This window comes from Mytilus galloprovincialis, chromosome 11 (genome assembly GCF_965363235.1).
Source record: "Mytilus galloprovincialis chromosome 11, xbMytGall1.hap1.1, whole genome shotgun sequence".
In the NCBI taxonomy this organism is placed as follows: domain Eukaryota; kingdom Metazoa; phylum Mollusca; class Bivalvia; order Mytilida; family Mytilidae; genus Mytilus; species Mytilus galloprovincialis.
The window spans coordinates 84,381,519-84,395,014 of record NC_134848.1 but is presented as its reverse complement, the minus strand read 5'-3'; the positions used below and the strand labels follow the sequence as shown (position 1 = coordinate 84,395,014).

General features: G+C 34.4%; 1 long non-coding RNA gene across 1 annotated transcript; it reads left to right on the top strand.

Annotated features, from left to right (window-relative positions):
• The first annotated feature begins 1,112 nt into the window (after window positions 1-1,112).
• Window positions 1,113-10,692, top strand: LOC143052927 (uncharacterized). The gene is made up of 3 exons (XR_012971298.1): window positions 1,113-1,189; window positions 2,934-3,191; window positions 10,319-10,692. It is a non-coding gene; the product is annotated as an uncharacterized LOC143052927 (long non-coding RNA).
• Window positions 10,693-13,496: the final 2,804 nt, after the last annotated feature.

The following is a 13,496-nucleotide window of genomic DNA, read 5'->3' as shown; positions in this document are numbered from 1 at the left end:
GAGGGGGGGGGGGGTTCGGGGGTTGGAACCCCTCCTTTTTTTGGCCGATCAATGCATTTGAATGGGAACATATAGTTGGAACCCCCCCTTTAACCTAGGTTGGGACCCCCCCTTTTTTTAAAATGGCTGGATCCGCCCCTGGCCTTTTAACGCTTACTGTTCGGTGTGAGCCAATTAAGGCTCCGTGTTAAAAGGAAATATAGTTGTTAACTTTTAATACATTGTCACCTGAATGGAGAGGAGACTTGTCTCATTGGCACTCATACGAAATCCTCTCATCTATATACATGTTATATTTACTCATGCTCCAAACATTTTGAATTTATAATAAAAAGATAAAATCCATAACTGAACATGTAAAACTGAATCTTAAATTTATTCTAAAAAATAGTAAATGATGTAGTTCTGACACAGCGAGAAAATCCTCCACCCGGAGGTGTCCTCAACTTGTGTACGATAGTTCAGTAAAATTGGACGCGTCATACTAAACTCCGAAACATAGAACGTATTCCTTCTGTGTGCCCCTTTGAGTCCACCAAAGGGTTTATGTCTATATCCCCCCTCTTGTTAATACCACTGTCACTCTATAAATATAATTATAGTCAAATTAACTGTTGTCTCAATACTGTAAAATGAAAATGTGTTTGTGCTAATAAATATTGTCTATTGTCTACATCGATAAGTATAGAGGGGGAGGACAGGGGTAAGGGGTAAGGGAGAAAGGGGTAGGAGAAAGGAGAAAGGGGGTGGGAGAAAGGAGAAAGGGGGTGGGAGAAAGGGGGTAGGAGAAAGGAGAGGAAGGCTGGGAGAAAGGAGAAAAAGTTGGAGAAAAAAAATAAAATATGAAAAAATAAAATATCTCTTTTTTCCGGTAAATTAAAAAAAATAAAATAAGGAAAAGAGGGGTAGGAGAAAGGAGAAGAGGGGTAGGAGAAAGGAGAAGAGGGGTGGGAGAAGGGAGAAGAGTACCCCCTGTCCTCCCCCTCAGTATAGTTTATACGAGAAGGAATATGAAAGAAACATGTGTTCAATTTTTAAACGAGGAAGAAATTAGCACAAAATCCGACACTTTCAGTTTCCCACGTACGTTGTTTAAAAATATCTCATTGAAATTTTTTATGATAAGTTCCGGTTTTGATAGATGTATGTAAAGTGATGGAGAATGTTTTTATCTTTTGTCTCACAATTGGTAAGTAACAAATTTGATCAAATCTTTCCCATCATTCAATTTTATTCTCGTTCCACATTTGTCACAGGTTTTAAGTATACGATATATACAATTGAAGGTTTTTTGTTGTTGCAAGCAGGATATATACAACTATATCACAATGACGAGGTCATAAGGCAAACAGTCATAAAAAATAAATACGTAGAAAATTAAAGATTGCCCCTGTTGCCATTTGAGAAACAAGTACCCCGCTAAAAACCAGAATTAATTGGTCTGAGCAAAATTAGAAAAGAAATCAAAACACGATGAACGAAACGAAACGAAACAAAACGAAACGAAAAGTTGAAAATTCAAAGTAGAAAGTCCGCATAGCCTATCAAAATGGCAAAATTTAAGCTCAAACACATCAAACAATTCAATTGAAAAACTAATCAGTGGCCTAGTAGTTAACAAAACAATTTACGAAAAAACAAACATGGCAGACATGAAACCACTGTGTGGCACAACAACCAACGGACAGGCACACCAATAATGTGGCGGGATTAAACATGTTTCATATTGTAATCGATCATCCCTCACATAACCCGCGACAGTGCATGGGACAGGCACACAAATAATGACGCTCACCCCTCACATAACCTGCGACAGTGCATGGGACAGGCACACAAATAATGACGCTCATCCCTCACATAACCTGCGACAGTGCATGGGATTTAACAACACAACATAGGAACACACTATAAAAGAACAGTCGAAAAGGCTTGATTGATTATAAAGAATTATAATTTGAATTTGAATTTAACTCATCAAATCGATAAAAAGCAGACAAAAACATCAAACGAAAAAACAGACCGGACGTCGCAGGGTATTTATCCATCCCGAAAAAAAACCACTTATAAAAAAACAAGGGATATTGGATATCCTGGCATTCATCCATTACACAAAATCAGTACATGCACAGCAAAAAGCACACACAAAACTCAATGGAATATCTCTTTTATTGTTGTTCTTCATCTCAAAATACACTGATCGAGGTCATCAACACGGAGCGTAAATAAACCCAAAAAACAACCCGATAAAAACAACAACAAAAAAACTCACCTAACTGTAAGACTAATAAGACCCCCAGCACTGGCTTGAGCGGAATTATTTGCCAAAATAATTTTGATAGATTTGTAAGATATAACACCACTTAATGAGTCCCGAAAAGAAAAAAAAAACATACTGGGAAGTAGTTAAAACAAAATAATTCCTACGCTTAAGTGTAAATCTTTAAATATGTAATAACATTAACGGTACCAATTTTCCTGCACCAGATGCGCATTTCGACAATACATGTCTCTTCAGTGATGCTTGTGGCCAAAATAATTGAAATCCAAAGCTTATATAAAAGACGAAGAGCTATAATCCAAAATGTTCAAAAAGTATAGCCAAATCCGTGAAAGGAATCAGAGCTTTGCATGAGGGAGATGTAAGATGCAACACCACCAACTCGGTACATATCTGAGAGTATTCGAAGTTACTGACAGCTAGTTGAAAGCCAGTAACAACTGTTAAACAAAATATGTATCTAAGACTTGAATATCAACCATTATAAATCCATATATGACATCCAATGGATTTAGTGTAAAGACGCTATTAACAATCAGAGAAAAAAAAGCTTAATGGCGTTTATGTTATTGGTGTATACCTTATACTGGTGTATACCTAGGTCTTATATTGGCGTATACGCATTTTATTTCTATATAATTTTATGTATTTGTAGCTTACGTAAAAGCAGGGTCATGCTATTATCAGTATTACTTTAGAACCATTCCGCTGTCAGAATACAGATTTTGTTTGACCGGATGTTGTGGTCCAAAGGTACCAGATGGCAGGAACTACTGCTGTCCATCCATGGGAGCCACAATTGGAATCGTTTTAGCTTTAATCTTATTTATTGCAATTGTTATAGGACTGTGTATGGCGTATAGAAGGAGAAAACATGGATATGTGCATTATAGAAATTATAACCCATGGACAAGTAGGTGTTTGACATTATGGGGGAATACCTGTACAACTATATTTTTTTCTTAACATCCAGTGGCAAATATTTGATGGATGTTTTGACATGAAAAATTTCTCAGCAACTCTGATCGTGCAAAATGAACCACAAGGGGACGATAATTTTAATACAACTTTCTTATGGTGGGGTGGGGTGATGCGGTGGGTGTTTGTGGTTGTTTAGTTTGGGATGGGAAGTTATTATAACTGCAAAAAAACAATCTTGCTCAAGACCGTAAATTAATGAATATCCAGAAGCAAAAAAAGTCGGGATGTATTTGTGTTCAAGGTGAAAATAAATTTTTGTAACATGGCTTATCATTCACAGTAAGAGATAAAAATCAATGTGTATTCCGCAATTATAGTTCTTCCCAGTCCGTCTAGAATAACTTGACATTTATGGTTGTGTCCTTATAACCAGCGAGTTTCAACTTAGTCTCAATTAAATACAAACCATTGGGGTTTAGTACAGACCAGTCTTTCACTATAGCCATTTTAAAGGGGGGGAGGGGGTGTTCCAACTATATGTCCCAATTCAAATGCATTGATCGGCCAAAAAAAGGGGGGTTTCAACTCCCGGACCCCCCCCCCCGATCCGCCAAAGGTCTTTCATTGCAACTGACCCAACTGGATGCATGCTCTCTTCTTATTTTATATTTGGATCTTTATTACTTAACTATGTATATACTACATTTTATATATCTCTGCTGGGTACATCGGAGTCAACAAATGTATAGTCAATAGACAAATGAGCTTTCTTCATCACAAGGCGTCCGTCGTTTACACGGAATCTTCTCCTCTGATAATACTGAGGCAAATTCAATTGGCCAAAATCATCACCAGTCTAAAAATGTATACTAGTATTTAAATATGTTTTTTTTTTCTATTTAATTCAAAACTGTTAGACGACTTCTTCTAAGAGTTATTGACATTAAAAAACGAATTTTATTGATTTAATTTCATTTTGACTAATATCTGAAAATCTGATCAACAAGACAACTGTGCACCACTTATTGCGGACCTGTTTTTGTATTGTTATGAGTTACAATTTATGACTAAAATTAGCAAAGACCCATCAAAACAACATTTGATACAAAAATTTAACAATACTTTTAGATATTTGGATGATATATTGGCTCTAAATAATGACGACTTCAGTATGTATACTAAAGAAATTTATCCTGTAGAACTTACTTTAAATAAAGCTAATGATAACAATGACCACTGCCCTTTCCTCGATCTTGATATCTATATCATAAACGGGAAGCTTAATACAAAAATTTATGATAAAAGAGATGATTTTTCATTTCCTATTGTTAATTATCCATTTTTAGATGGTGACGTTCCCTTGTCACCATCTTATGGTGTTTATATATCTCAACTTGTACGATTCGCTCGTGTATGTAACAATGTATTAGATTTTAGCGAGAGAAATTTATGTATTACTGAAAAATTATTACACCAGGGTTTTCGATATCACAAACTGGTCAAAACATTTACTAAATTTTATCACCGGTATAAGGAAATAATTCGTAAATATAACTCAACATGCAGACATCTTATACGTTCAGGTATTTCACATCCAAAATTTTATGGAAATATTCTTTATAAAGCACAAAAATGTCAGTATTCTCCTCAGAAACTAACAAAACCTTTAAATAGACTTATTAAAAGGGGATATAGTTACGATACTGTTGTCAGGTCATTAAAGATTGCATATTTTGGCTTTAACATTGATTCACTGATAGGGTCTTTGCATCGGAACTAAACACATTTATTTCTAAAAAAACAGTTGTTGGCATGACACGGGTTATGTTCTTCTCATATATTTTATGATAGTATGATACTAAACCCCTAACGGGAGGGATTGTACCTGATATTCATATGATGAAGACATAATCTTTCAATCAGTTTAATTGAGGTCTGGAGCTGGCATGTCAGTTAACTGCTAGTAGTCTGTTGTTATTTATGTATTATTGTCATTTAATTTATTTTCTTTTGTTACATCTTTTGACATCAGACTCGGACTTCTCTTGAACTGAATTTTAATGTGCGTATTGTTATTGTTTTACTTTTCTACATTGGCTAGAGGTATAGGGGGAGGGTTGAGATCTCATAAACATGTTTAACCCCGCCGCAATTTTGCGCCTGTCCCAAGTCAGGAGCCTCTGGCCTTTGTTAGTCTTGTATGATTTTAAATTTTAGTTTCTTGTGTATAATTCGGAGTTTAGTATGACGTCCATTATCACTGTACTATTATGCATATTTTAGGGGCCAGCTGAGGACACCTACGGGTGCGGGAATTCTCGCTACATTGAAGACCCATTGGTTGCCTTCGGCTGTTGTTTGCTCTATGGTCGGGTGGTTGTCGCTTTGACATATTCACCATTTCCTTTCTCAATTTTATTTTTTACAGAGTTTGTCTTTAGTGCCGTGTGGAGACAGTAGAGTGCCTCCCCGTGCTTAAGGTTTATGCTCTTATATTATACTAGATTATGGAGTGTGTGTCCGAGCGAGAACTTCTCTATGTTCATTACTTTAGGAATATCTATCAAAAAGTAGTATTTTAATATTCAGCCCCATTCATCTATTTAGTCAGACGTCAGTCGCTACCTTGATATACCCTATCTTTTGTTAAATTTGTCGGGTAACTTATGACAATAAGCATTTGACGTCTTGAGCTAACAGTTTTATCATTTTTACACAATTTAATCTACTGTGTGATGGTTCATATTCTGGACGCCAGTCTTTGCTCCTTTGTAATAAATCTACATACCAAAAAACAAATATGAAGCTTAGAAATGGAAAAATATTAAATACTAAACTCGTTCAAAGGGTATCTACACGTCTCAATCTTCAGAATCGCTTATCTAAAAATACGACCATAGCTAACGTTTTTAACAATAAAAATCGTGGTTACCCTTCTATCGATAAGTGTCATGCCAAAAAATGACTTACGTGTCCCCGTCTTTCCACCAACAATACAGTAAGGTCCACATTTAATGGTCGCACATTTTCTCTAAATTTTGAAACTGATATTACTTGAAAAACAAACAGTATTATTTATTTACTCACATGAAACAAACCGGGATGCGGTATTCAGTACGTAGGTGAAACTGGGCGATATTTATCTAAACGCACGCAAGAACACCTGTATCGTTTTAAAAGACCCAATAAATTCAAAAGTATCATTTATCAACATCTTAAGAAGCACAGTCATCCTATTAAATATTTAACAGTTCAACCTTTAGAAGTAGTAAATAAGCAGCCTGGTGAATCTCATTCCAAGTTTGTACGATCACGAAAAATAAATGAATTAAATTGGATTAAAAAATTACAGACAGTCTACCCTCTCGGTCTTAATGATAATATCATGGGAATTGGCAATATATCAAGAACCGATTCTGTTAACATTTTGGATATAGTTTCTAAAACTGTTCGTAAAAATCGTTCTCATGGACGCAGAAAAAATCGCAATCAAAGAAAATTTCGGACCAACCATACAAATATTTCGGACCTAATTTCCATTTCAAATAACAACGGCAGACATTATCTGTTAACCAAGCTTTGTTCTTTACCTATAAATAAATTAAATAAAATTTTAGAGGATTGCAACACAATTTCATATTACAGTCCTAAGTATGAAATTGTCCAAATTATAATGGCATATTGTTATTCTAAACTGTTTCCAAAAATTGATCGCCCTGAAGATCATAAAAAACATTTTATTAAAATAAAGTATGTCAATAAAGGTTTTGATTTTGTAAATATTGCCGGTATTTTTAACGACCATTCTGTTAAAGACCAAATTCCTGGATATTTTGATAATACTGAACTCCCTCTCATTTGTTATATTTACAAGAAATCTACCCGAAAATATGTGTTTAATTATAGCCAATTGTGTAAAGATGTAAATATCACTGAAAATACACCTATGTCGTGTAATTGCAGTAATTCAGAATACACCTATGGACCAATTTCCCATGTTATAACAGGAGACCTTAACATCGTTCGCGACCGAGAGTTAAAATCATTCCTCAGTAAAGGACCTAAATATCGTCCCCCGTCAACTGTTAACTGGAATGAGTGTCGTAATATCATCAACGACTCACTCCGCGCCTACTGTTTGAAATGGGTAAAACGGGAAAAAGCTGACAAAAAATCTTTGGACTCTTTTTTTAATTCAGTAATGAAGATAGTTGATATTCGAATACAACATTTTAAAGAACATTTTACCCTCAACAAAAACTATAAAAACCCTATTTCGCGTATCAAAAATAAACTAACAGAACTAGCCAAGGAATTTGTTTTTGTCCCGGCTGATAAAGCTGCTAATAATATCATTATTGTTTGACGTAAATTTTATATAGAGGTTCTGCAAAAGGAAATCACGAATTCACCCACATTCCAACTGACTTCATTTTCAGAAAACGACATCTGTAACAAACATAAACTTTTAGCTACTTCTTTACAAGCAGAACCAAACACAATGAAAGTCCCAACTATGTACTGGCTTCCGAAGCTGCACAAAAAACCTTACAAATATAGATTTATTTCATCTTCCAGCCATTGTTCAACTACCAAATTGTCTGTTTTACTTACTAGTACACTTGGTACAATAAAAAACCTGATAATAAATTGTTCAAATAAGGCCTTTGAAAATAGTGGAATTAATTACTTTTGGAGTGTCAAAAACTCGTTGGAAGTACTTGATAAATTGCATGCATATATTGGTGATTTTGAATCTGTTCAAAGTTTTGATTTTTCTACCCTATATACCACTTTGCCTCATATTCTTATTAAGAAAAAATTCACATCCCTAATTAACTGGGCATTTAAAAAGTCGGAATGCGAGTACATATGTTCAAACTCTTTTAGATCATTTTTTAGTAGCAATAAACAAAAGAACTATGTCAATTGGACATGCTTTGATACTATTTATGCACTTGAATTTTTACTTGATAACATTTTTGTTCGCTTTGGAGATTCCGTATATCGTCAAGTTATTGGAATTCCAATGGGGACTAACTGTGCACCACTTATTGCGGATCTGTTTTTGTATTGTTATGAGTTACAATTTATGACTAAAATTAGCAAAGACCCATCAAAACAACATTTGATACAAAAATTTAACAATACTTTTAGATATTTGGATGATATATTGGCTCTAAATAATGACGACTTCAGTATGTATACTAAAGAAATTTATCCTGTAGAACTTACTTTAAATAAAGCTAATGATAACAATGACCACTGCCCTTTCCTCGATCTTGATATCTATATCATAAACGGGAAGCTTAATACAAAAATTTATGATAAAAGAGATGATTTTTCATTTCCTATTGTTAATTATCCATTTTTAGATGGTGACGTTCCCTTGTCACCATCTTATGGTGTTTATATATCTCAACTTGTACGATTCGCTCGTGTATGTAACAATGTATTAGATTTTAGCGAGAGAAATTTATGTATTACTGAAAAATTATTACACCAGGGTTTTCGATATCACAAACTGGTCAAAACATTTACTAAATTTTATCACCGGTATAAGGAAATAATTCGTAAATATAACTCAACATGCAGACATCTTATACGTTCAGGTATTTCACATCCAAAATTTTATGGAAATATTCTTTATAAAGCACAAAAATGTCAGTATTCTCCTCAGAAACTAACAAAACCTTTAAATAGACTTATTAAAAGGGGATATAGTTACGATACTGTTGTCAGGTCATTAAAGATTGCATATTTTGGCTTTAACATTGATTCACTGATAGGGTCTTTGCATCGGAACTAAACACATTTATTTCTAAAAAAACAGTTGTTGGCATGACACGGGTTATGTTCTTCTCATATATTTTATGATAGTATGATACTAAACCCCTAACGGGAGGGATTGTACCTGATATTCATATGATGAAGACATAATCTTTCAATCAGTTTAATTGAGGTCTGGAGCTGGCATGTCAGTTAACTGCTAGTAGTCTGTTGTTATTTATGTATTATTGTCATTTTATTTATTTTCTTTTGTTACATCTTTTGACATCAGACTCGGACTTCTCTTGAACTGAATTTTAATGTGCGTATTGTTATTGTTTTACTTTTCTACATTGGCTAGAGGTATAGGGGGAGGGTTGAGATCTCATAAACATGTTTAACCCCGCCGCAATTTTGCGCCTGTCCCAAGTCAGGAGCCTCTGGCCTTTGTTAGTCTTGTATGATTTTAAATTTTAGTTTCTTGTGTATAATTCGGAGTTTAGTATGACGTCCATTATCACTGTACTATTATGCATATTTTAGGGGCCAGCTGAAGGACACCTACGGGTGCGGGAATTCTCGCTACATTGAAGACCCATTGGTTGCCTTCGGCTGTTGTTTGCTCTATGGTCGGGTGGTTGTCGCTTTGACATATTCACCATTTCCTTTCTCAATTTTATAACATATACAAATACTTTGGCATGATCAAAATTGTCCACTTGTATTTTTTTTTCCATCTGATGATTTAAGCCTTTTTCAACTGATTTTTATAGTTCGTTCTTATAAAGTACTGTTATACCACTGTCTCAGGTTAGGGGGAGGGTTGGGATTCCGCTAACATGTTTAACCCTGCCACATTATGTATGCATGTGTCTGTCCCAAGTCAGGAGCCTGTAAATTTAGTGGTTGTCATTTGTTTATGTGTTACATATTTGTTTTTCGTTCATTTTTTGACATAAATAAGGCCGTTAGTTTTCTCGTTTGAATTGTTTTACATTGTCTTATCGGGGCCTATTATAGCTGACTATGCGGTATGGGCTTCGCTCATTGTCGAAGGCCGTACGGTGACCTATAGTTGTTAATGTCTGTGTCATTTTTGTCTTTTGTGGATAGTTGTCTCATTGACAATCACACCACATCTTCTTTTTTAGAGTTATTACTTTTCAATCACAATTTTAGTAATTTTGTTAAACACTGTATACTGCTATGTTCATCGGATGTTCTAAAGATTAAGAGTTAAATAATCACAATGTAGTAAACATTTCAATTTTGTTCACGTAATAACATATCTAAGATATTACATTATGTTCAAACATTTATGTATAATATAACTTATATTTTTATTTAAAGGGTCAACAGATACCGAAAGCATTCTTCGAAATAATGAACACTCCAGAACTTTATATTCCCACACACGCCTGTAATCTTGTGTTGCGGCTGTATATTTGTATATAGCGCATTAGCCATCCTACTATGTAGGAGTGCGCCGATCTAGGATGGGGATTCATACCTATAGAATGAAAGTGGACGTGCCTTATTCACACACCAGGTTTATGTAACATGTGTAATAACCAGATGTGTAGTGGAATCTCCATGTGCAATGAACAAGGCTATGGTAAAAGCACAATGTGTATAGTGTAACATATACTGTTCAAATTTAAATGCACCAGATGCACACTTGTTAATTGATTAATTGATAATAAATCATCATATACCTAGAGTAATCATCGTGTGTTTACAGTAATCATCATGTGTTTAGTGTAATTACTATGTTTCTAGGGTACGCATCATCCGTCTACTCTAGTGTATTGTGTTCAGTATGATTATGTTGTTTCTAGTGTAATAACACAGTGTGCATCATGTGATCATTAAGTTTCTAGTGTGATATCAGTAAATACCGTGCGGTCATAGAGTTTCTAGTGTGATTACAGTATGTATCGTGCGATCATAGAGTTTCTGGTGTGAACATAATATATCTAGTGTGATAACAGTATGTACCGTGCGATCATAGAGTTTCTGGTGTGAACACAATATATCTAGTGTTATTACAGTATGTACCGTGTGATCATAGAGTTTCTAGTGTGAACACAATATATCTAGTGTTATTACAGTATGTACCGTGCGATCATAGAGTTTCTAGTGTTATTACAGTATGTACCGTGCGATCATAGAGTTTCTAGTGTGAACACAATATATCTAGTGTTATTACAGTATGTACCGTGCGATCATAGAGTTTCTGGTGTGAACACAATATATCTAGTGTGATAACAGTATGTACCGTGCGATCATAGAGTTTCTAGTGTGAACACAATATATCTAGTGTGATTACAGTATGTACCGTGTGATCATTGAAGTTCTAGTGTGAACACAATATATCTAGTGTTATTACAGTATGTACCGTGCGATCATAGAGTTTCTAGTGTGAACACAATATATCTAGTGTGATAACAGTATGTACCGTGCGATCATAGAGTTTCTAGTGTGAACACAATATATTTAGTGTGATTACAGTATGTACCGTGTGATCATTGAAGTTCTAGTGTGAACACAATATATCTAGTGTGATAACAGTATGTACCGTGCGATCATAGAGTTTCTAGTGTGAACACAATATATCTAGTGTGATTACAGTATGTACCGTGTGATCATTGAAGTTCTAGTGTGAACACAATATATCTAGTGTTATTACAGTATGTACCGTGCGATCATAGAGTTTCTAGTGTGAACACAATATATCTAGTGTGATTACAGTATGTACCGTGCGATCATAGAGTTTCTAGTGTGAACACAATATATCTAGTGTGATTACAGTATGTACCGTGTGATCATTGAAGTTCTAGTGTGAACACAATATATCTAGTGTGATAACAGTATGTACCGTGCGATCATAGAGTTTCTGGTGTGAACACAATATATCTCGTGTGATTACAGTATGTATCGTGTGATCATTAAGTTTATAGTGTGAACACACTATATCTTGTGTGATTACAGTATGCATCGTGTGACCATTAAGGTTCTAGTGTGAACACACATTCAATATAGCTAGTGTGATTATTTTAACAACACAAATAATAATATAACTTAAACAGTTCTAAATATCATTTATTTTTAAAGTTTAACATGTTTAACAGTTTATTGTTTATTTTGGTCATGCGCATACAGCATGACGAGCGGCATATACTTCGTATATCTGCAACCGATTTCATCTGGAAAGTTACAAACCAGATGTGAGTAGTTTGTCTTATAGTGCTATTATTAATTTTAATCGTATTATAAATAAATATTTGATATATACATATTGCAAAGTGTCTCACCATAACATTGTTAGGCATATATATACATGATTTACGTAAGATAATAATTATAGACTTTACTAAGTTCAAAAAAATATTTTAACTAAATCTTTACTACATTTAAGGTGGTACCCAACACTTTAACTAAAATTAATTTGGCTCGTTTAATTTTTTTGAAATTTTGACAAAGTATTTACTTTGACCCTTTGACAAAAATATAAAAATTTAAAAAAACTGTTTTATCAGAAAAATTACACTGGTTATATAGCAGTTTGACAAACACTTATTTTGATCATTGAGAAGCTTAATATTCCCTTAACAACACAACGTAATTAAAACGTTTAGCTGACTTTACAGAGTTATCTTCCTGTAGTGTTAGGTACCACCTTAACTAATTTCAAAATTAATAGCAAACAATGGTGTCAAATAAATATTCTTTCTTCAATTTCATGACATTAATAAAATTGAGAATGGAAATGGGGAATGTGTCAAAGAGACAACAACCCGACCATAGAAAAAACAACCGTAGAAGGTCACCAACAGGTCTTCAATGTAGCGAGAAATTCCCGCACCCGGAGGCGTCCTTAAGCTGGCCCTAAAACTGTTCTTGTTGAAACCGTCAAATATTTACATGAATATAGTTATCAAAGGTATCAGGCTTATAATTTAATACGCCAAACGCGCGTTTTGTCTACATAAGACTCATCAGTGACGCTCAAATCAAAATAGTTGTAAAGCCAAATAAGTGCAAATTTGAAGCGCATTGAGGATCACCAAAACGTTGTGCCAAATACGACTAAGGTATTCTTTGCATTGAATAACAAAATCCTTAATATTTTGAAAAATTGACACGAAACGTCCACCAGCAGCTAGTGGCATATCGACCCAGAGGTATGAAACGTCCACCAGCAGCTAGTGGCATATCGACCCAGAGGCATATCGACCCAGAGGTATAAGTAGTTATTAAATGTTCCAGGCTTATTATTTAATACGCCAGATGTTCGTTTAGTCTACATTCTTGGTTATAATTTAACATGAAAGCGCTTTACAATATAAAAACATTCTATAAAATGCGCATGTCAATATAATACATCCGATAAAGTGCGCATGTCAATATGAATACATCCTAGATCATCCTATAAAATTCGCATGTCAATATAAATAGATCCTATAAAATGCGCATGTCAATATAGATACATCCTATGAAATGCGCATGTCAATATAGATACATCCTA